Source organism: Bemisia tabaci, chromosome 2 (genome assembly GCF_918797505.1).
Source record: "Bemisia tabaci chromosome 2, PGI_BMITA_v3".
Classification (NCBI taxonomy): domain Eukaryota; kingdom Metazoa; phylum Arthropoda; class Insecta; order Hemiptera; family Aleyrodidae; genus Bemisia; species Bemisia tabaci.
Window position 1 is genome coordinate 5015668 of NC_092794.1, and position 24568 is coordinate 5040235.

Below are 24568 nucleotides of genomic sequence, written 5' to 3' on the forward strand. Positions count from 1 at the left end.
TTTCCTTTTAATTGTCAATCATTTCTCGTCTATCGATCCACATTTTTTGTCGATCGAATCGACACCCGTTTTTTAGTAATTTGTCCATCGATTGGTGTCGATCGATTCACGTTTTTATTTTTCGGTCGATTTTTGTCGATTGAATCCACACCCTCCTAAAAAAAAAGCGCGTACAGCCATTTTCGCGGCCCAGAGCATACTGTCCGATCAACGAAAATTCGAGAAATTGACGGCGGACAGAGCGGAAAAAATCCACGGATTCCGCTCCTAAGGTGCCGTGCTCTAAAATGCGAGCGTCTTCTCGCCCTCGACTCGGTAGCAGCATTTTCCGCCGGCGTCCAGGACGCCGCGTCCAGACGCGCCTAAGGTTCCGTAGCTTTAGTCTATGAAAATCACCCATTTCAATCAATAGGATCACTCCATTTTCCCGCTGTCTTCTCTGCCTATCGGCCTGTCTATCAGTTATGAAAATCAGCTCTCAACACGGTCAGAGTAAACGTCGATTGAGCTGACATGTCACAGGAGTGACACTCGGGAAGCTTAGACCTGAGAGAACAAGGACTCCTCCTTGAAGTCCATATCCCCCTCGTTCTACTCTGCCGTGATAGGGAAAAACGTCGTATGAGCCTTCAGGCGTTGCCAAATTTCCTTTGACAAATCACTAATTTTCAAGAAAATCTGTGAAAATTTTTCTTCCAATTTCTCAGGTAATTTTCCTTGCAATTTGATCTATAAAGTCTGAAAATTTTAAGAAAAAAGTATAGAAAATTTTCCTAAAAAATAAACATTTTATCGGTGAAAATTTGGCAACTCTCAAATGTTCATACAGCGTTCTTCCTTAGCACGGCAAAACCGTCTCTCTCGTTTTGTTATTTTTCTTTTTTCAGTCCGTTGTATGAGATCATTCAGAGTGAATGGCACCAGCCACGGGAATCAATCGCGAAGAGCGAACACGCAGGACTGCGTTGAATATTCTAAGAAAAGTGCACATTATCGTTTGAGATCGAATTATTAGTCTCGTGGGGAAGGCGGGAGGGCTAATGTTCCTTCAGAGCCCCTCCTTTATGACACCCCGGTTCCACCGATGGCTCCGTTTCGATTCGAACCAAGTACACTTTAGGCACGTCCTGATATCCGAGCGTGAAGTTCTAATTTTAAACGGAACGTGCATGCGGGCAAAACGACATGAAAGAAAATCGTGCAGGAGAAGTTGTTCTTCAAAATTAATAATCGACTTGTCAAACTTACAACACTTTTGGATTGTAACCTCTCGCTAGACTCGTGTTTCTGGAACGGATCGAACCCGCAATTCGACGAACAGAGTCTATTTTTGAGGCTGGTTCGTGCGAGCCTGTTCAGTTTGGCACTGCAGATTGGAAAAAGAGAGGACAAAATCTAAGACGAAGGAATCCGAGAAGAAGAAAAATAATTGTGTGCGGCTAGGTGTCAGAATGGGAAAGAAGGCGTCACGGAATGCGGGGGCGCGGAATGAACATTTTTTTTCGGAGCGAAAGTTCTTTTCCGTGCTAAATCGAGCCTAGTTTTCAACACGTCGAAGGGCTGTACCAAAGTGAAACTAAATTGAATGATGAAAAAAAGAGAAAAATCTGACACAATAAATAGTTGTTAAGTTCTGGTACAGTATAAACAATCTTCGCTAAGTAATTTTCCGAAAGTCATTTTTTTCCTCCACCATAGCACCTTTCAGGCTTGTCCTTTAAAAATTCGTGTAGTTAGTAGGCTCTGAAGACAATGCATTTTTTTAGGATTTACACAAGCAGTCTAAATTTTGTGTAAGCAAGGCAAAAGTTACCTTCTGAATTGATGGCCTCAGACAACTGTTGAAGCGAATGGTCAAGAACCGTTGTCAAACTGAGTCCCGTTGTCCAACACATTGTTGATTCATCCTCATTACATCTTTGACAACGCTTTTAAGCTATTGCAGGCTGGTATTTTGATGTCAGTGGAGGTCTTAAATGCCTTTGCTTGGTTTCTCTCCCAAAATATTAAGATTAGCGGAAGTTAGAAATACCGCGATCGAAATAGGAGTTCGACAGTTTCATCATCGATAAGTGAAATCGGTTTCGTACGCATCGAGTCAAGTCATAACATCAACGGGAGTGTTCCCATTTCCTGGGCCCTCCCATCTACTTTTCCTGAGCACCGTGAAACGAGGCTAGGAGAGCACAGATGGACTTATTTATGCTAGAAGGAAATAAGTCGCACGCAGTTCCTATGTACATAATTCCTTTCAGCATAAATACGTCCAAATATTCCGTCGGCATATACTTTCAATCACGGAATCCATGCGCGTAGGATCGTGGATGACGTGGACACGATTGTGGACGACCAGAAGAACCTCGTTAATTTCTGTCAAGGGCGGTTATGATGTCCTTAAAAGACAAATTTTGACTAAAATTTCTGAGAATTTGCCATTAAAAAAGTTTTCCTTGAATATAAAAGAAAATATGCTGAACATGCTAGAAGATATTTGCGTTTTTCTAAATACTGTCTGCAAATCTGCTCGAGCTCCCTCCCTGTATACCTGCGGGTTGATTGTTGTATCGTTATCGAATGATCCTAATCGATAAATCCGTATCTTGGCAATGCTATTTGGTTTGGACCGCGTTTAAGGTGATTCGATGGACGCCATATTTTGTGTCAGAACGGCATGCGATATATCGCATCAATTTGTTCCATATTTTCAGCTACTCGTCATTTTTCTCCTATTTTGAGATCGCACTTCTGTTGTCAGGAGTCTAAAGCACTCCCTTACAAATTTTAATAAAGAAATTCAACTTAATAAAGGCGTGGTTTTTTCAGAGAGAAAACATCGCATTCGATACTGATATCGAAACTGCACTCGAATGCGATATTTTCTCTCTGAAAAAACCACGCCTTTATTACGTTGAATTTCTTTGTTAAAATTGGTAAGTGAGTGCTTTAGACTCCTGACAACAGAAGTGCGATCTCAAAATAGGAGAAAAATGACGAGGAGCTGAAAATATGGAACTAATTGATGCGATATATCGCATGCCGTTCTGACACAAAATATGGCGTCCATCGAATCACCTTAACAGAAAGGAACCAAGCCACATCGGCTGTTGCCACATTTAACTGAGGTATTTAATTTTCTACATAAGAACGTCTTTGCGAAGTTTTTTGAAAATTTTAGGGGATCTGCCTTGTAACATGCAGAAAATTCACTGATATTTTCAAACAAATCGGCTTCACCGTTTTCCTGTGATAAATTAAATTGCCCAGTTAAATTTGGCAATAGCTGATGAGGCTTGGTTCCTTTCCGCTTAACGCAGTCCGTTTATCGATCAGTCATTCAACAATCGACCCGCTAGAAAGAAAATCCCTGTTCCTTGCCGCTACGCCCTTTTTTGCGAGTTGCCCGCGGCGGAATTTGCCCCCGGTAGACACTGGATGAAATCTGTGCAGTTCTGGCGGTTAAGTCGCTGGCTGTCGATAACCCACATCCGGCGGAGCAGGCGTCAAGTGCCCCAGTCTCGGAGCAAACAGCTTGAAAAGCATTCTCACGACAATTATTACGCGAGACGGACGCGAGTACGCGACGCAGTTCAAACAAATTAGAGCCGTCCTCCACTCCGCATTGTTTATTCCCGATCCAGAGTCAAGAGCTCTCAATACTCACGTCCTCAGAAAGAACGACCAGTGGCGTGGCGTGAATTGCGATATATCGATTGATTCGCCATTTAAACCTATGGAAAAAGATCGATTATCAGGGCGTTCGCAGCGAACACCTTAGTAATCGATTCTTTACCATAGCTTCAAATGGCGATGAATCGATAATCGATCCTTCACGCCACGCCACTGAGAACGACGTATGAGCCATTAGGCGTCGCCAAATTCCCTCCGACACATTAGAAACTTTCAGAAAAAGCTGTGAATATTTCTTGTCCTATTTTTCAGGGCTTTTCGCGCAAAATTTCATGTGTAAGTTTTGAAAATTTCAAGGAAAATATTGAAATTTTTTTTTAAAAAACCAACAATTTCTGAGAGAAAATTTGGCAACTTTCGAATGCTCCTGCGACGTTTTTACTACTCGCGGCAGTATACCTCCTGTACTGCCCTGCTACGGAAAAAACGCCGTATGAGCCTAAAGGCGTTGCCAGATTTTCTTCGGTAAATCACGAATTTTCCGGAAAATTTGTGAATATTTTTCTTTTACTTTTTGAAATGATTTTCTTCGCAATTTCACCTGAAGTTCCTGAAAATTTTAAGGAATAATATTCATAACTTTGCTTAAAAATAAACATTTCATTGAAGGTTTGGCAACTCTCGAATGTTCATACGGCGTTCTTCCTCAGCACGGCGGAGTACGTCTCCTGTATCCTAGCCCCTCGATTAACGCGCTCTTACCGACTAATTCCAACTCTGCGCTTTACGCAATTGGACAGGATTAAGCAATGAAGACTCTGTGGTGAGTTTTGAAAAGATGAGATTAATAAGGGGCTTGGAGGACAAGGCGCATGAGTGCAGTTTTTGAAAAAATTAAGATATTTATGGACTCAACTAAAACTAGTTTGAAAGTATATTCTGTGAAAAATTCACTACTAAAATCCAACTTAAAACGCATCAAAAAGGGAGTGTAAACTTCCTGTCTACCATTAGGATCCGTTTAATTGCGAAACTTTAAACACGTATTTCCTGAAATAGTAAAAACTGCACTTATGCGCCTTGTACTCCAAGTCCCTCAAATGAAGTGCGATAGCTTAAGACTGCAACAAGAAGCAAGAACTCCGATCTCAATTTTTCAATTTTTCCCCCGACAAACAACACATCCACATGTTTTTACGGTGTATGTACATACACAGCGCTCGTCTGCGGGCTAATTTGTTAAAATGATAGACAAGGCTATAGGCAAAGAAGAAAGGAAAATTGGGCGATCCTATTGGCTAAAATGGGCGATTGTCATAATTTGAGATGGAAAATTATGGACTAAGTATAGGGTCTCTCGTGCATTGCCGATGTTTAAATCGGTTACTTCACTCTTTAGTCCATTGCAACCACCCGCTCCAGACAAAAGGTTTTCACTATATCTTCTTTGTCTAACATCAACGACAATAATCAGCCTGCTGACACCATTGTGAGCTTAGCCATCGGGGCCTGTCATACTGGCACCCACTACACTACTTCATCCGTCCTTCGAAAACCTAAGTTTTTCGTCTCTTACTATTTCAGCCAAACGCTGGAGATATGAACAATGCATACACTCGGGTCTTCTTTTTACAAAACTTTCAAACTGAAAAAACCGTAGGAAATCTGGAATGGACTTGCGCGGTTTTCGCTTGGCACAGCCGCATGCTGCCGTGCTAGGGAAGAACGCCGTGCGAACATTCGAGAGTTGCCAAAGTTCCTTCGATAAAATTTTTATTTTTGAGGAAATTTATGAATATTTTCCCTTGAAATTTTAAGACGTTTTAGATCAAATTACAAACGAAATTATCTGAGAAATTGGTATACAAATATTCAAAAACTGTTCCTGAAAATTAGTGATTTAACAGGGGAAATTTGGCAACGCCTGAAGGCTCATACGGCGTTTTTCCTTAGGACAGCAGCATGGCATGCTAGCAGCTGAACGTGCAGTAGCTCTGTGCGCATGCATGCTGCGCTGCTATATGCATCGAAGCGGCTTTGTTTGCATGTCGTGGGTGCACTGGTGCGCGTAATGAGGTAATGCGCAGCACTATTTCGGTCGAGCCAGCGTTTTATGAACTCCCCCGATTAGACCGACATTAGTAGCCGTGCTAAGGAAAAACGCCGTATCAACATTCGAACGTTGCCAAGTCTCCCGCGATTAATTGTTTATTTTTGAGAGAAGCAATGAATATGTTTTCTTGAAATTCCTACATATTTTACTTAAAATCGCGAATAAAAATATACAAAAAATTGGAAGGAAAATATTCATAAGTTCCCCAGAAAATCCGTAGTTTATCAAAGTAGATTTGGCAACGTCTGAAAGCACATACGGTGTTTTTCCTCGTTCTAAGGTCCGGCTCGTCCTCGGCTCAACACCATCATCGGGTACTGCGCTCGCCCGATTTCCAGATCGCCGCGGAAGTACCCTCCTTTCCGGGGTTCGAACCCTGTCCGTCCTCACCATTTGGCGCTAACGACGGGTCGATGGGACGTAGAGGGGGGGGGGGGGGGGTTCGGAATGTGCTCTCTGCTCTGTGCAGCCGTACCGAGCTGCAGCACTCGGTTGTTTGTAAATAAAGCGTACGGAAATTTATCGTCGCTGATGGCATCGCATTGGCATTTCTTGGCACTCGGTTCCGTGCCGTTGAAACGAACAAGTTCGCTTTTAGGTGAGCCCTCGAGTCCATTAGCAGACTCGTATTCTAGGGTTCATCAGATTATCGACGTATTCGGTTTCCGCGTCGACCGATTCAGTTCTCGGAATCTTGTGGCCAGCGAATGGACCGCTGGTCAGAGTCAGAATTGAAGCATCCCGAGATGCAGTACCACGTCAGAAATTCCGTTGAAGGTACTTAACAAATCAAAAATCAACTTTTGAAAGAACAGAAGAACACCGTGAGTCAGGGGCGCCACAGACTTAGGAAAATGAAATTCCCTGACATTTCCCTGATTTCCTTGATACATTTTGGTGAAATTCCCTAGCAATGGAAGATATGTCAAATGGTTAAGAAGACATAATTGAAAATAGTTTTCACGCAAAATTTGTTCGAAACCTCAAATCCATAAGCGCGCAAATAAAGAAGATTTGAAAATTCTCCCCGACATTTCCGTCATTTTTCCTGACATTTCCTGGTTTTCTCTGACTTTTTAAAATTCCCTGACATTTGCCGGTTTTCCCTGACTGTGGCAAGCCTGGTAAGCTGATTGACGAGATGCACTTGGAGCGAGTGTACATGCTGCAGGCAATTTGCAGTTAAATTGTGTTGGACAAAAGCACGTAAAAGTTTAAAAGCAAAGAAACATGATAGAAAGTACCGATTTTTATGCTCGAAATTTAAAAAAAAAAAACATTGTTAACGACTTGAATGCATGGTACCAGCTGACACACTCGCGAGTGCAAATGGTGAAATCGATTACCGTATTTCGGTTCGGTTCAACTAGGCAACCAAACTAACCGCTCGGCAAAGCGGAAATTATCGCCCGGATATGAAGGCGCTCATAGCCGAGGTCGATCTTTCCAGTTCTTTGCTAATGAAACCCTTGCTGTATTGAAACGTATAATGCGAGTTAACAATAAACACGCATACCGCTTACGAATTACCGGTGATTCCTGACTGCATGCGACACATACGTGAAACTGAACCTTGAAATCTGTTTGTTAGTTATTTGCTAAAAACTCAATCGAGCAAGAATGCGAAAGACTGCATAAACGGTTGCACATACGACTGATTTGCCTGACATGACATGAATAAGTTCCTATCTTGGTAGCCAATAAAGGTAAATTTTGTCGATTTCTTACTACTCGAACGATGATAAATCAGGGTGTGTACTAACATTTCATTTTGAATTTTCCTGGGTTTTTCCTGATTTTTCCGGATATTTCAAATTAAAATACCCGAATTTTTAGCGCGAATAAATTAACACTCACATTCTTTACAAACCAAGATATGTGTTTAATGGAATCAAATGTTTGAAAAAAGCGTTAAGCACTCCGAATTTCCTGAAATTTTTCGGTTTTGCCGGTTTGTACTGACGGTAGACAGTCAGACACCTTGTATGATAGCGTTTGGACGATTATTGGGAATGTTAACGAAAATCGGACGACTCATTGCATTAAATTCCTCCAGAGTTGCCAAATTTCCTCCGATAAAATGTGTATTGTAGAAGGAGGTTATGCATTCTTTTCCTTCAAATTTTCAGATGTTTTACATTAATTGCGAACAATATTGACTGAAAAATTGGAAGAAAAATATTCATAACATTCCTAATAAATTCGTATTTTATTAAATGAAACTTGGCAACGCCTGAAGGCTCATACGGCGTTCTTCCTCAGCGCGGCAGAATGCGGGAGTAATGATTTTTGACTTTCTCAGTGACTTGCGGGTGGATCATGAGGGCGCGGCGCCGCAGGGCGTCTCAGCGCGTGCCACTTTTCAACCCTTCAACTTCCGCCCAGAAATAAGGGACAGCCGACCTTCACCCGGCACCAGACCGCTCAACACTTATCGATTATTTCTGTGGGAGCAATCAAGGCATTCGCCCCGGGGGACAATTTTCCGTGACCTTCACCCTAAATCTCTCTGACAATTTCCTTCCGTCAGGTCGCTGGAGCGATGGCATGACACAGATTTCAATTTCCTCAGCTTGAATCAGGCTTTCTTTAGGGATACCCCTAAGAGTAGCATCCCTCTTAGAGAGGGATGCTCTCCCTAAAGAGTGCAGCCGCATTAATTGTCACACTATGGGGGAGAGCCATTTGACCTTTTAGACTTTGCTAGATTTCCTTAGATAATGTACGACTTTTCAGGGTAACTTGTAAATTATATCTCCCAATTTCGCAGGGAGTTTTATTAGCAATTACATACAAGGTGTCACAAAATTTCAAGGAAAAATGTTCATGGCTTTCTTCAGAAACAACGTGGTATGATAGTGCTGGTCCAACTACTTTGCGGGGAAAACAAGGCAAACATTTTGAACATTTCAATTCCTTAACGTCAAAAAGCGAATAGAGCTCAAGATTTTTGGCTCTAATTGAAATGTTTGGACTTTTAGGCCTTGTTTTTCCCGCAAAATAGTGTGGACCCAGCACTATATTACCAACTTATTACCTACGTCCAGTTCGGGTCACGTCTCTTGGTGTTTTTTTTTCCCTTTTTTCTTCAAAAATGCGTAATCCATCTGATGAATATGGCAGACTTGGAATGTGAATGCTGCGTTTTGCCTTATCTGGGTCATTAAGCTGTCTTTTAGTGTATTTGTACGAAAAAAAGTTAGAGCTGTAGTAGGAAGTGCGTTATCACTGATCAATGAGTTCGCAGAATATTGTTCAGTAGCGTTGGATATTGTATGATTAACTAACTATGGGGTTGTAACCACGGTAAAAACACGATTCACATGCTCGTTACAGCTACAGCTGCTTTGCTAAGAGAAATGGAGATTCATTGGGTTTGCCTTACGGATACGCCCTTAGGGTAAGGGTGTAAGAGGGTAGGGGGTGTAGAAAATCTGAAATATAACTCTGTAACTTGTATGACCATTCGTATCTTTAACCACCACATTAAGTTGGGCTCCATCGAGGTGGAACTTTCCTCGAAGTTCGGTCGGAACATTTCGAAAAACCATCCAGTTCGGAGAGTGCGCTGCGTTAACTTAATGGCACCAATTAATTACTCATCGGAGAGTGAGACATAGTACCAGGAAGTTATCGACCGGAAACCAAGGAGTCATTGATAAATTTTTACGACTCAAGAAATATTTCGTGCGTTTGAGTCTTGGAGCGATGAAACAATTGTGATATTGAAAGAATTATTCCTCAAAGATACGTCATCTTGGCGTACCTATCCATATTCGGTGTTTTGTGTTGATAGAGCTATTCAGTTCGTCAAACAAGTTCATCTTGTAAAACCTGTGGATTGAACTGAACTAAAAAGTGAGATTCGATTAGACGAATCGAAAGTTAGATTTGACTAATCAAATATTTCGATCGGTATGGAACACCGTCCTTCGGTTCATGTGATGAAACTTTATGTCAGTTCATGCTGCTATTTTCTGGAATTAATTCCAAATTTCGGAACTTTTGTAATTTATCGGAACTTTACAGGAAAATTCGAAGTTCCAGTAATAATCGGAATTCTTTGCTATTTTCGTAATTTTCACGGAATTTCGGGTTTTCTTTGTCAGTTTGACAGATTATTTGATCAATTTTTTTATTTTGGGTCAAATTTGATTTTCGGCACTAAATCCGGGCGTACTTTAAGATTTTTCCCGGAACTTTTGAATAAATTGAAATTTTTCTCAGAACTTTTGGAAATCGGAATTAATGTTGGGGAGCCCGGAATCTTCGGTTAAATAAAATTGCAGCACTGATATCAGTAAAGGAGACGGCACGGTTGAGGAATTTCTTTCTTTCTTCCGAATTAACTTCGGCCATGATCTCAAGCTGTTTACAATTTTTCTCGTCGAATGGCGAGAGTTTTTAGTGGTATCATAAAAATAGCAGCGAATCGATACGCCGTACAGTGGATCGAGTCAATTAGAGAGGTCGGACATTGAATCTTGGATAAAAACTGCGAATTTGTATGTTTATTTCGTCACATTTTAAACTCTAAGGGGTGCCCATGGAAGAAAATTTCACGAGAAAACCAATGGAACCACTTTAGAGCCTCAAAGTTTCGTATAAACGGAGTTATATGCGTTTGAAGTTTCCAAATTTTGTCCGACCTCCCTCATTGACTCGATCCAGTGTGCGCCGCACCGCGCAGCGAGGCGAAAATGTCAGGCGAGTCGAGACAGGACGTGTAGGCGTCAGGAAAATCTGCCAGTACACAACACTTAGCTTGAAAAAAGGCGGATATGAGGTAATTTCAGGAGACTTAACACATTAAGTTTGTTCTTTCTTGTTCGGTCCACTTCGTCGCCGAGAAAAAAAACGCAAATCGGATATTGATTCAACTAAGAACCCCGCTTTCCAGTGGAGATACAGTCTGCCATTTGGCCATTTCTCAGGGGAAAAAAAAAAAAAAAAAAAAAAAAAAAAAAAAAAACTTTCTAAAATTTCCACTGGCGAATCGGACGGCGTTAAACAGAAAGGAGCCAAAGCCACATCAGCTAATGCCAAATTTAACTGAGCAATTAATTTTTTACAAGAAAACTTGTGTGCGGATTCCTTTGAAAACTAGGAAATTTGTTTCGTAGGTACTATGCAAAAAAATCACTGAAATTTGCACAAAAATCAGCACTATCGTTTTAATGTAAAAAAAAGTAAATCGCCCAATTAATGGCAATAGCTGATGTGGCGTATTAGCTTACTTCTGCTAAACGCGGTCCAATTGTACTTCAAATGAGAAACTGATCGGGAGTTTCTAACTGGAAATTGCACTCTTCTGCTTCTGCTTCCACGCAGATATCAGCAAAATTTGAGAGAAAAATTGCGCAATCATATTTTTGTAAAAAAAAATAAAAAAAAAATGAATTGAATTAGTCAATTTTGTGACCTCGGATAGAATAATTTAAATTTAAATAAAATTTCTCGTAAAAATATGGTGGCACAGGTCCCTATCCTAAAATAGCGGAAAGCTTTCCGCGACTTTCCTCCCCTAGAGAGTTACGGTTTTTGTGGACGGCCCCTGGACGCTGGAGTGGAGTATTTGGAAAGGCCCTTTCTCTGTTGACGCTTCCACAATAATAAAATCGTTTCCGGGAAAAAATTCAAAAAATAGTGGAGCTCCACTTCAGGACGGACGATTACCGACAGGCTCATTATATAAACACACTGTGGTTCGTGCTCCAGCGATGGGCATGGAAGTGGGCGTGTCGACTAATGCCTAATGTGTCTGCGGAGCCACTAAAGCCACTTCACAGCGAAGCGTCAATAATACGCTAATTAGAGTTCACTGATTTGACATCTCAACTGGGATGTTGTCCCACGGGGGGAATCATGGACGCCGAGCTTGTTTAACAATGAGGAACCACGACCGAAGCATTCCATTTCACGCACGCATGCGCCCAACAGTCATGATTCAGGATTGCCACAGAATTCGGAAGATGGAATTCCCGGACATTTCCCTGATTTCCCTCACACATTTGAGTGAAGTTCCCTGACAATTAAACAAATGCCAGGTTTTTAAAAAAATATAGTTAGAAATACTGCTGTGCTACGGAAGAACGCCGTATGAACATTCGAGAGTTGCCAAATTTCCTTCGATAAAACAGAATTTACCGGGACATCGTGAGTATTTTTCCCCCAAATTTTCGGACAATTTTGACTTAATTCAATCTAAAACATCTGAAAATTTAAAGGAAAAATAAATATCGTCAAAAATACATGTCTCATCAAGGGAAATTTGGCAACTCTCAAATGTTCATACGGCGTTCTTCCTTAGCACAGCAGAATAGTTTTTAGGGAAAATTTGTTGTTCGAAACGTCAAACCCACTGAGAAAACAAATGAAGGTGGTTTGACGATTTTTCCCTGACAGATTTGTCATTTTCCCTGACATTTCAAGGTTTTTCCTGACACTTCCCGGTTTTTTCTGACTGTGACAACCCTGCCAACAATCACGATTACACTGCCATGGTATGGAAAAGAGCTTTGAGAGCATTTCTGTATGAACCAGGGTTAGCATATGCTTTTAGGCTGCTGTACCCGTATGACCCTTCAGCTGTAGCCAAAATTTCTTTCATAAAGGAAAGAAATCGAGCAGGATTTTTCATTGCGTCACGCCGAGGTCATTGCCACATTATTGGCCAAGATTGACTTTGCCCTCTGCGTGTGCGATCGGCAGTCGGAGCAAAACCAAATCAAAACCATGGCAAAGACACTCGCGGTGTAAAGTCGCAAGTTTCATCATACTGCCGTGCAAATGTAAAACGCCGTATAAGCTCTCAGATGTTGCCAAATTTCCTTTGGCAACTCACGAGTTCTCAGGAAAATTTGCAGGTGCTTACAGCCCGATCTTCCAGAGAATTTTGCTCGGAATTTGATCTAAGGTGTCTGAAAATTTCAATGAAAGATATTCGTAACTTTCCTTTAAAGAAATTATATGCCGAGAGGAAATTTGACATCATTTCGAATGTTCACATGGTGTTTTTCCTTAGCACGACAGCATAGAACTATTCTGTCGTGCTAAGGAAGAACGCCATGTGAACATTTTAATGATGTCAAATTTCCTTCGATAACATGTTTATTTTTGAGGAAAGCTACGGATATTTTCCCTTCAAATTTTCAGGAACCTTCGGCGAAATTGCGAACAACATCATTTGAGAAATTGGAGGGAAAATACATATTTACAAATTTTCTCGAAAATTCGTGATTTACTAAAGGAAATTTGGCAGCGCCTGGAGGCTCATACGGCCTTTTTCCTTAGGACGGCACTATTGAGCTTCCATTGTTAGACATATGACCTCATCATGGGGTGATGGAGGACGGGAGCGGAGGAATGCACTGATTAGAGTCCGGTCCGGCTGGGGCTTAGCCTGCCCCAGTCAGTCGTTGTTTTGCAATGTCCGAGTATGTCTTTCGTATAATAAATCACATTCAACTCAAGATTTGAGTGCTCTTTTTTGGCCCCGACAGGTTATGGGCCCTCTGCTTCTTGTGCGTGTGCTCAAGTGCAACATGGAATTTGTGACACGGTCAAGTGCCTGACTTACGCGAATTTTTTTTTGCGGGAATTTTTGTGGCGCGGTTAAGTGCCTTACGCGAATTTTTGCGGAATATTTTTGTGGCGCGGTTAAGTGCCTTACGCGAATTTTTGCGGGAAATCTTTTTGGCGCGGTCAAGTGCCTCACGCGAATTTTTGCGGGAATTTTTGTGGCGCGGTTAAGTGCCTTACGCGAATTTTTGCGGAATATTTTTGTGGCGCGGTTAAGTGCCTTACGCGAATTTTTGCAGGAAATCTTTTTGGCGCGGTCAAGTGCCTCACGCGAATTTTTGCGGAAACCTTTTTGTGCGGTAAAGTGCCTTACGCGAATTTTTGCGGAATATTTTTGTGGCGCGGTTCAGTGCCTTACGCGAATTTTTGCGGGAAATCTTTTTGGCGCGGTCAAGTGCCTCACGAGAATTTTGCGGAATATTTTTGTGACGCGGTCTAGTGCTTATTGCGAAACTATTGACGTCTAATCTCTTGCGGACAATTTTTTTTTCAGTTCTCACGGACGATTTTTTTATTTTTTTTGCTATCTATTTTATCTTTCCAAAATGGAAAAAGAATTTACCAGCTACTCGCTGATACCGAAACTTTCCGGAAAAGATAATTACGTAGACTGGGAATTTGAAGTAGAAGTATACATGGAGGCCCAAGGAATCTACGATGTAGTGATGGGGAAAAAAGTGAAACCGGAACCTGGTGATGGTGAAACTTCTAAACAAGTAGAAGACTGGATGAAAAAAGATGCATGTGGACGAAGACTGATCATTGCAACTCTGGAACCGGCTGTCAAAATGCATGTAAGGACTGGCATGACATCAGCGGCACAAATGTGGTCTAAACTTAAGGAACTTTTCGGCGATGGAATAGACAGTGAAAACAAACTTATCAGGGAATTTTACAACTTAAAATATGTCAGAGGTACTCCTATCATGGAACATGTAAGTAAAATGCAAAGTGTTTATAGTAGGTTGCAGGTCTTGAATCCAGAGTACAAAGAAGAACGTCTTGTTGACCAAATTGTTGATACTTTACCGGAGTCTTACAGTGGGTTTGTTGAAGCGTGGGACAACAATCCAAGGAAAGAGAAAACTTTGTCACATTTGATAGAGAGATTACAATTGTCTGAGCAACGAAAAAAAGTTAAAGGCGAGGATACAGGAAATAATGTGGCTTTTGCTGCAGGATCTTCGCGCTCAACCCCCAAATGTTTTCGTTGTAAAAAAGAGGGCCATTTGAAGCGAGATTGTGTTGAAAAGAGAGTTGATTTAGAATGTTATCGATGTAATAAAAAAGGCCACACGTCCATAATTTGCGACGAGGAACTTAAAATTTGCTCTATTTGTGACCAGGGAAAACATTTGGAGAAAAATTGTCCATTAAAAAAGAAAAATGGTCACAATGAATCTGCGTCAGTTTGTTTTTTTCTTAACAATGAATCTAACTTTTATGTAAACGGAAGGGAAGACTGGAATGAGTGGATTCTGGATTCAGGATCATCCTCCCACATGACGAATTGTAAGCAATTATTTAAGTCATCTAAAGATACCAGCTTGCAGGTTAACGTGGCAAAAAAAGGAAGTGGCTTAGAGGTCACTCATGTGGGAGAAATAGAGACAAATGAAGTTGTTCTCTCCCAGGTTTTGTATTCTCCGGAACTTTGTAAAAATTTAATGTCGGTTAACGCTATAGTTAAGAATGATGGAGAAGTCCTTTTCTCTAAGCATGGAGTGAAAGTGTACAAAGATGGACGAACAATTTTACAAGGTGTGCGTGAATCAAATGGGTTGTTTAAAGTTAATTTAAATGCTCAGCTTACCCCTGAGTCTCATTTTGTGAAAGAAAACAGTGCAGTACAATGGCACAGAAAAATGGGGCATTTGAGTTTTGAAAGTTTAAAGAAATTGAAAAACATGTCAGTTGGATTGAATTTTTCTGAAAAAGAGCTTGCTGAGGTAACACAAAATTGTGAAATTTGTTTGAAGGCAAATCAACGCCGAAAACCTTTCAATACAGTGAGGACAAAAGCAGAAAGACCTTTCGAATTGATTCACGTAGATCTATGTGGCCCAATTAGTCCACCTACCTGGGATGGCAAAAATTATTTTTTAATATTTGTGGATGATTTTACTAACTTTGTACAAATAGCTTTATTGAAGTGTAAAAGCGACGCTTTTGAACACATCAAAATTCTTGTAGCGGAGTCAGAAGCCAAGTGGAACACTAAGCTCACCAAAATACGCAGTGACAAAGGAGGAGAATTCATTTCAAATGAATTTAAAATTTGGTGTAAAGAGAAAGGTATTCAACTTGACAGTGGCATTGCTCACTCACCTGCATTGAATGGTAAAGCTGAGCGTTTCAATGGTATTTTGATGGCAAAAGCTAGGTCATTGTTGTTTGATTCGGAACTCCCTAAGACAATGTGGGGAGAAGCGGCTCGAGTTGCCGCATTTCTCATGAATCGGAGTCCGAAGACTAATATGGGCATTACGCCATTTGAGGCGTGGAATAAGCGAAAACCAGACTTAAATCGAGTTCAAATTTTTGGAAGCACAGCGTATGCAAAGAAGTTAGGCTATTTAAAAAAACTTGAGGAACGCAGTGAAAAACTTGTATTTGTAGGTTACACGCTGACAGGTTATCGCTTGTGGGATGAAGGCAGACGTAAGATTATTGAGGCAAGGGATGTTGTCTTCACACCGCCGCAGATTTTAAAAAGGTCTCCTGAAATTTTAATTCCATTGTGTAATTTAAATTCTGACTCTGACGAGGATAATGAGTTTTTTGATGAAAATTTGGCATCATGGGATAATGAGAAAAGTTTGCACTCTGCAAATGAATCACATGAGAGAAATGGAATGGAGAGCGATAACAGTGAGCAAAACGTGGAAGTAGGGGGAGAGGTAACAGAACATGCCACCGCTGGGTCCGGGACAGCTGACTCGGATGACGGCATGTCACTTGAGAACGAAATTGAGGACCTTGAGAAAAATGATAATGTCCTGGCAGGAAACGAGTCAGAAGTTATTGTCGATGACGGAGAGAACAGGTACCCTGAAAGAATGCGTTTTGCGCCGGCGCGATATCCTGACCCTGATAATACAGCAATGATAGCTGATCTTTTTCACGAGCCTCGTTCCTTCAGAGAGGCACTGTCGTCATCCGAAAGTGAGGACTGGAAGCAGGCGATTGCTGATGAACTTACTTCTTTGAAGAAGAATGACACTTGGACGGTAGTAGATCGTCGTGAAGTTGGTGACAAAAAGGTCCTATCAAATCGCTGGGTTTTTGCTAAAAAGGAAGGGGGGCTTTTTAAAGCTCGGCTGGTTGTGAGGGGTTTCGAACAACAAGAAGGGATGGATTATACTGACACTTTTAGTCCTGTTATTGGCAACGCTGTAATGCGAATAATCTTTGCATTGGCAGCATCTGATGATTATTTTGTTTTTAAATTTGATGTTAAAACAGCATTTTTACATGGACTACTGGATGAAAATGTTTTTATGTACTTACCGGAGGGTATTAAATGTGCTGAAAATGCGGACAAAATTTGTAAGTTAAATAAATCGCTATACGGGTTGAAACAGGCCAGTAATAAATGGAATGAGCGTTTCACCAGCAGTATTCAACTTAAGGGTTTTGTCCATGTAAAAGGTGAGCGTTGCGTTTTTACAGATGAAAATTCCCAAACAATTTTAGCTCTACACGTGGATGATGGTTACATAATCAGTAAATGCAAAAATGCTGCTACTTCCTTGTTAGAACATTTGGAAAGTGAATTTGAAATAAAAAAAATTGAGAATCCTGAAACCTTTTTGGGACTTGAACTATTCCGTCAAGGGGGAGAATTTAAAATTACTCAGACAGAATACACAAAAAAGATTTTGTCCAAGTTTGGAATGGCTGAAGCTAATCCGGTTTCAACCCCTATGGCGATCAAACCTGAAACTGAACTTTTGGCAAACAATACTGCAGAAATAATTTGTAATATAAAGAATTACCCTTATCGTGAAGCTGTGGGTAGTTTACTCTATCTGGCAAGCAGAACACGGCCAGATATCAGTTACTCCGTGAGCTATGCGAGTCGCAAAATGGACAAACCTACACCTGAGGACATTCTCACGGTCAAAAGAATCTTTCGATACCTCAGAAAAGATATTGGAATGACTGGCATTGGCTACACCGCTTCTAATGATTTCACATTGACAGCATATTGCGATTCTGATTTTGCAGGTGATCTCACTGATAGAAAAAGCACTAGTGGCTTTGTAATTTTTTTCAAAAATGGGCCAATTAGTTGGTGTTCTCGAAAACAATCAGTTGTTTCTTTGTCAACTTGCGAATCAGAATTCATAAGTGCTGCTGAATGCGTAAAAGAATTATTGTATTTTAAAGCAGTACTACAAGATTTGTTGGGCGAAACTGTTAAAATTAAACTTTACCTATTTGAAGACAACAAAGGTACGATTGATTTGATGAAAAATGGGATTTTCAATCGTAGATCGCGACATATAGACGTACGCTATCATTTTCTCCATGAAGTAATAAAGGAGGGATTAATAACAGTACAACACGTATCAAGCGACCTGCAAATTGCCGATATATTTACCAAACCTTTGAGCAGACAAAAATTTGAATTTTTCAGATCAAAACTGCTGACTTAAGTTGTACCTCGGTAATTTTTCATTTTTTTTTGGAATATTTTTTTTTCTCTTCTCCAAAAACATGTATCATTATTATTTTTTTTTCTCCATAATGTCATTCATAATTGTAATCACAAATTAAGTTTCTCTCGTAGGATTGATAACAATGTAGAAATTGTTATCTGAATTTTGATTTTTGAAATCTAATTTTTCGATATTTCTAAGTTTTTTTTTTTTTTTTTTTCTCTTCATCTTCAAAAAAAAACAAACAAACAAAAACATGTATTATTTTTTCTTTTCATGGCGTCATTTAATTTTTCTTGTAATTTCTACATTAGTTCTATTTTTGAATATCAATTGTTTTTTTTTTTCTTCCCTCCCGATTCTCCATCACGGGGGAGTGTTAGACATATGACCTCATCATGGGGTGATGGAGGACGGGAGCGGAGGAATGCACTGATTAGAGTCCGGTCCGGCTGGGGCTTAGCCTGCCCCAGTCAGTCGTTGTTTTGCAATGTCCGAGTATGTCTTTCGTATAATAAATCACATTCAACTCAAGATTTGAGTGCTCTTTTTTGGCCCCGACATCCATGCGATGTGAAGACTCGCCCGTGCGCGTGCCGACGAGGAAAACCCGGAAAAGCCCGATCCTCGTCGCTCTGAACTTGGATCGAAAAATTCTCAACTTCGTCTCCAATGAGCTATTCGAGAGGCTTAGGGCATAAGTTGAATCATTACTTCAGCGTGAACCGGTAAACCAGCTTCAGATTGAAACATGTCTCTTTCCTATCCAAACCAACGGCAAAAACGCGCCAAAGCTAGCAAAGGCTTTCGACATTTGGACTGCATTTTACAACAAATGACTGATATTTCTAGCTTATTCAAAAACCATACCTACTTATCTACATACGGAAACTAAAGACACAAATGAGGGGCTAGGAGGACAAGACGCATAGTACAGTTTTTGCTATTTCAAGAAACATGCGTTTAAAGTTTAAAATTACAAGCGAGAAACTTATGGGGAAAAGAGGTTTAAACTCACTTTTCCATGCTTTAAAGTTGGATTTTAGCTGCGAATTATTCGCAGAATATACTTTCAAATTAGTTTTACATTATAAGGTTAAAATATGATTAGTAAATGAACTTTGAACTTTTGAGTCTAACTTTAGACTCTAGCTTATAACTAAATTATATATACGTACTATGTATAACTGTTAATTTAGTTGTTAGTTCCTCCCCCTACGCCAGTGTCAAAAGATGAAAAAAAAAAAAAAAAAAAAAATTAGTTTTAGTTGAGTTCATGAAAATCTCAATTTTTTCAAAAACTGCACTTATGCGCCTTGTCCTCCAAGCCCCTCAGTTGAGGGTCCCTTGTCTCCGATTTAGACAGTTTCTCGATTGGCTTTTCCTGTCAGTTTCCCAATTGGCTTTTCCTCACACTTGGGATCCTGGTACGGGAAGGTTCCCCTCAGGATGTTTGGAGGAACGTGTGCCAGAAGAAAAGCTAGGGAGACTCTCGAATCTTTCAAGTTAACACGTTGGGACAAAGAAAATTCTCTTTTGTGTTTGTAAAGTCAAGGCAGCGAAAGCCGACCGCGCGTAGTCACGGAACGTGACATTTAAAATGTCAGCGAAGGAGAGTGCAGCACGGCTGAGAACACCCGGAAAATTCCGATCCCATTACAGCATTACGCACTCCCGAGGACGGCAAGAAAATCTAGTGCATTATGTGCTCGAGAAATGTTTCTGCATTCTCTTGCGGGCTAATTCTTGAAATTGATAGACGAAGTTATAGAAAAAAGACATAGGTTTGAAAAAAATTGAGATATTGATAGTTTCAAGTAAAGCTAGTCTTAATGCATGTTTTATGAAAAATTCGCTCCCTAATTTTAATTTTTAAGCATCAAAAAGTCTGTTGGAACTCTCCTTCCGCCGTGAGGATCCGTGTAATTTCGAAACTTCAAACACTTATTTTTCGAAATAGCAACATAGGCACTTATGAGCCTTGTCCTCCAAGCCCCTCATACATGCTTAAAATCAGGTCACGCGTATGGATGCCACAATAGCTCTCAGATATTGCCGAATTGCCTTCGATAAAGTACGCATTTCCTGGGAACTCTCCCGACTCAAGACCTGCCGCAAGAAGGAGGCATCGTCCGAGATTCGGAGGTTTATGCTGCCGTGCTAAGGAAGAACGCCGTATGAGCCTTCAGGCGTTGCCAAATTTCCTTTGATGAAACACGAATTTCCTGGTAAACTTATGAATATTTTCCTTCCAATTTTTCAGACAATTTTGTTTGCAATTTCATCTAAAATATCTGAAAATTTCAAGGGAAAATACGCACAACTTTCTTCAAAAATACATGTTTTATTCGGGGAGATTTGGCAACTGTCGAATGTTTATACGGCGTTCTTCCTTAGCACGGCAGTATGAGTGAAGCATCCATATCCAGATGCCTGGATTTCATGCTTCAGGACCCCGTGGAAGGGAGTCTAAGGGATAGTCGGGGAGCGGGGTGAGAGGAGAAGAGAGCATCTGGTCAGGAGGGTCATTTTACTTTCCATGAATCCGTGTTGTTCACGCTACTCCTTCAAACCGAGGATTTCTCAGTAGAAGTTGACGGAAGCTCTTTTGTTTCATTATTCGAATGAGTCAGTTGCGCCAGCCTCAGAATCGTGTTTTGATGCTTGATCATTGTAGCTCGGCTAAAAATAACAAGATCCGTCCAAAAAGCGACTCTGCGTTCAGAATAAAACGAGATATCACGCTTTGAAAAATTCGGTTTCTGACGTCATCCACCGCGGTAGTGACACCCTTGCTTTCATCTGAGTTTCACGTTGAATAACCAACGCAAATGACGTGTGTCTCCCTGACTGATGAAAGCAGGGTGGATGAAACCAAAGGTGTCGCTACCGCGGTGGATGACGTCATAAACCGAATTTTTCAAAGCGCCATAGCTCGGTTAATACTGAAAGTACCTAGAGAGTAGCTGTTCGGACAGATCTTATTATTCTTAGCTCGGCTACAAGAATCAATCATAAAAACATGATTCTGAGACCAGCGCAACCGACCCATTACCGAAAGATTCCCTAGTTTTACCAAAAAAAAACCGCTAATACGCGATTCCTGCAAGAGATTCACGAAACCGATAAACAGAGGCGAGTTCTTTTGACAATAACACTGGAAAAAAGACGCATTAGATCTAGAGTCCAGACTCTTAAAAACATCGACGAGAAAAAGTACTCTTGATTCAATCAGAATCTAGCTTAAATCGAGAACCAAGCCACTTAATTTAAGCGGATTTCGTTTTGATTCGAGCAAAAATCCAATTGAATCAAGATGATTTTTTCTTGTCAATATTTTCAAGAGTCTGGACTCTAGATCCGATGTGTTTTTTCTTTCCGGTGAATGCAAAGAGGATAAACCGGCATGGACTGGAGGGCGCGGATATAGCTTAAGGTGATTCGATGCGGAGGCTATATTTTTTATCAGAACGGCGTGCGATATATCGCTTCAATTGTTTCCATTTTAGCAGCTACTCGTCATTTTTCTCCAATTTTGAGATCGCAATTCTGTTGTCAGGAGACTAAAGCACTCACTTACCAATTTTAACAAAGAAATTCAACGTAATAAATGCGTGGTTTTTTTAGAGAGAAAACATCGCATTCGATACTGATATCGAAACTGCACTCGAATGCGATGTTTCCTCTCTAAAAAAACCACGCATTTATTCCGTTGAATTTCTTTGTTAAAATTGGTAAGTGAGTGCTTTAGTCTCCTGACAACAGAATTGCGATCTCAAAATTGGAGAAAAATGACGAGTAGCTGCAAAAATTGAACCAATTGATGCGATATATCGCATGCCGTTCTGACACAAAATATGGCGTCCATCGAATCACCTTAATTTTGTTCCAGATCGCGCATTCACACGGGACCCACGATCCCACATGATCCACGTCCGATCCACCTACGCAATTTGCTTCAGCTCGCCCCCTCAGCGCATACCAGATATCCAGCCTCAAATTCGGTTTTATGATTTCCAGCCTCCGAGTTCCGACGAGACAGGCATTCGCGTCAATGGTCCATTATCGATATTTCCTCATTTGAAGCTATGGTGAAGAATCGACTTTTAAGGAACACCTAGTTTATCGATCCTTTTCCATAGGTTCAAACGGCAGATCAATCGATATATCGCAAAGCACGCCACGCCACTGGAGGCATTGGCCAAGTGGAACACCTCGGCCCACACGCCCGTCCGCCGCCGCCGCGCCGACCACACACCGGAACCGCCGGCTCCCGTTCTAAGGAAAAACGCCGTATCGACTTTCGAATGTTGCCAAATTCCGTCTCAAAAAATAATCATTTTTGAGAGAAGTCATGCATATTTCCCATAAAAATTTTCCGACACTTTAGATCAAAGTACGAACGAAATTCGCTGAAAAATTGGAAGAAAAGTATGGACGAATTTTCCCGAAAATTCGTAATCTGTCAACGAGAATTTGGCAACGCCTGAAGGCTTATACGGCGCGGCGTTCTTCCTTAGCACGGCAGAATGGATCGAACCGATTGCGACTTTCAATGATCGCCTAGAAAGTCCACACGCGCTTCAAGTCCATCCTAAACGTATGTATGCACAAAAATTCTTTCCCAGATGAGCCAGAAACGTAGTTCCGAACTCAAAAATATGGTCCAAGTATTGTGTAAGTAGGCATATTCTCTGTTCTGAATACGGAAAGAATGATAAGGTAATGTTAGCCGATTTCCGCGAGGGGAGTAAGTGAATGGTGGGCTGGTGGAACCCCCAGTGTCACCTAGATATTGAAGGAGGACCTCATTTTTGCCATGTTACAATTGTTACTCTGAAGAAAGCAGTACTTAAGTCCTTAGCTCACGTCCGTCATGTAAGAAAGTCCTCCGTTTTTCCTGTCTCCGGACGGAGTTGTTTCACCAACGGGGTGTAAGTGTGATATATGCAGCTAAATAAGGTAAAAACTCGCATACGGAGGAGGAGAGAATAATAATCGGCTTCGGTTGGAAGACGGATGGAAAACCAAAGATAGGAGGGGTAGGAGGAAGCTAAAAATACGAAAAAAATAAAATCAGATCTATCTCAATTAAGTAGGTACCTAGCAATTTTCACTTCCATTTTAGGCGATGGCACGGAATGCAGTTAAACCCTTCCATTTCGGTAATGTTATGGAATTGAGGCGTTCGGTGCAGGAAGAGCATTTCTAGGTTGCGGTGTCTCAAAATCTTCACTGCTACTTTATATTTTAGAGAGAAAACTATTCAGAAAATTTTCCGGAATTTTTTGTTTTTAGCGTTGTAAAATTATGAAGAAAATTCAGTGAAAGTTTCAACGAATGCCATACCATTTGCTTTAATTGTAATCAATGTTATAGCGGAGATTCCTAGACACAGCAACCAAGAAATTCTCTCTCTGCACCCAGCGCTTCAATTAGCAGAATGACCAGACTTAACCAAAAACAGCGTAACTAACAGCATGGCCTGGCTTCTATTCAAATGCCATGTTTTAAGCAGAGAACTGTAAGCGGCACGTTGCTTCCATTAATTTTTAATAAATTACATTTATTTATTTAAAATAGAATAGCACATGACTATTGATCATTTAGGTAAAAGTCGAATAGCACCATAGTGCGAAGATGCAAAAGACTCAAAATATCTTGCACTCTACTATTACTGAGATCATGAGAAATTAAGTATGTGCAACCCACGGAGCACAGCATGTCAGACAACAGCAGCTGAGTACAAAAAAACACTTTGTTAAATGCAATAAGCTGCTAAGTTGAGAAGCAGACGCTGACATAACGAGACTGAATAAAATAAAGACATTCGGCCACCATTACATGCCAACATGGTATTGATTGCTGTGTCAAAATAATAAAGCAAGAGGGCCAGTGACTCAGTGGTCCTCGGTGCCAGAATGCTGAGAAATTTAACTGCGCAGAACCTAGTTACCCACGACTTTTAGCATGCAACTTGCCTCTGCAAAGCAATTTAATACTCCTCTGCCAGGACCATTATAATGACCTAGAGGTCAGTTTATAGGGGTTAAGAACGCATCTGACAAGTAAGCATTTGAAAATTCAGTTACGAAAGGAGGATCTCTCCCCCGATACCTCAGCATGCAAAAACAAATGACAAATGACATCAGATCCTCTTTTCCTTTTCACACCTTACACACGTAAATAGTGGCAAGCGTCTATCCTGCTTCAGACTTTAGAAAGGAAAAGATTGGAGCTGGCTAGAGGAGCCTCTTTGTCATTGCACTCTGTTATTTTTATAAAGGAGAACAAATTGACATCAAGCCTTGAAGTTTATGCAGAATTTTCATCGCACAGAGAAGAAAATTCACTGTCGTTTTAAAGAATTGCCGTTGAGTAGTTTACCGTTTAAAAAATACTTAAATCTATGACAAGAAGTTCGAGATAACCGAGTTAGGTATGTGATTGCCAACTTACACCGTCGATATTCTGGGCAAGATGCTGATAAGATTAGAGAGATCTCGAATAGCATAACGACGGTGAAAGTCGGCAATCACATAGCTCGGTTTGCGACGTCGGAGACTTCCTGTCATACTTTATT

General features: G+C 40.8%; 1 protein-coding gene across 1 annotated transcript in view; it reads right to left on the minus strand.

Moving 5' to 3' along the window:
* Positions 1-24568, minus strand: part of LOC109031827 (unc-112-related protein) — a 78436-nt gene that overhangs the window by 52311 nt on the left and 1557 nt on the right. The window lies entirely within an intron of this gene.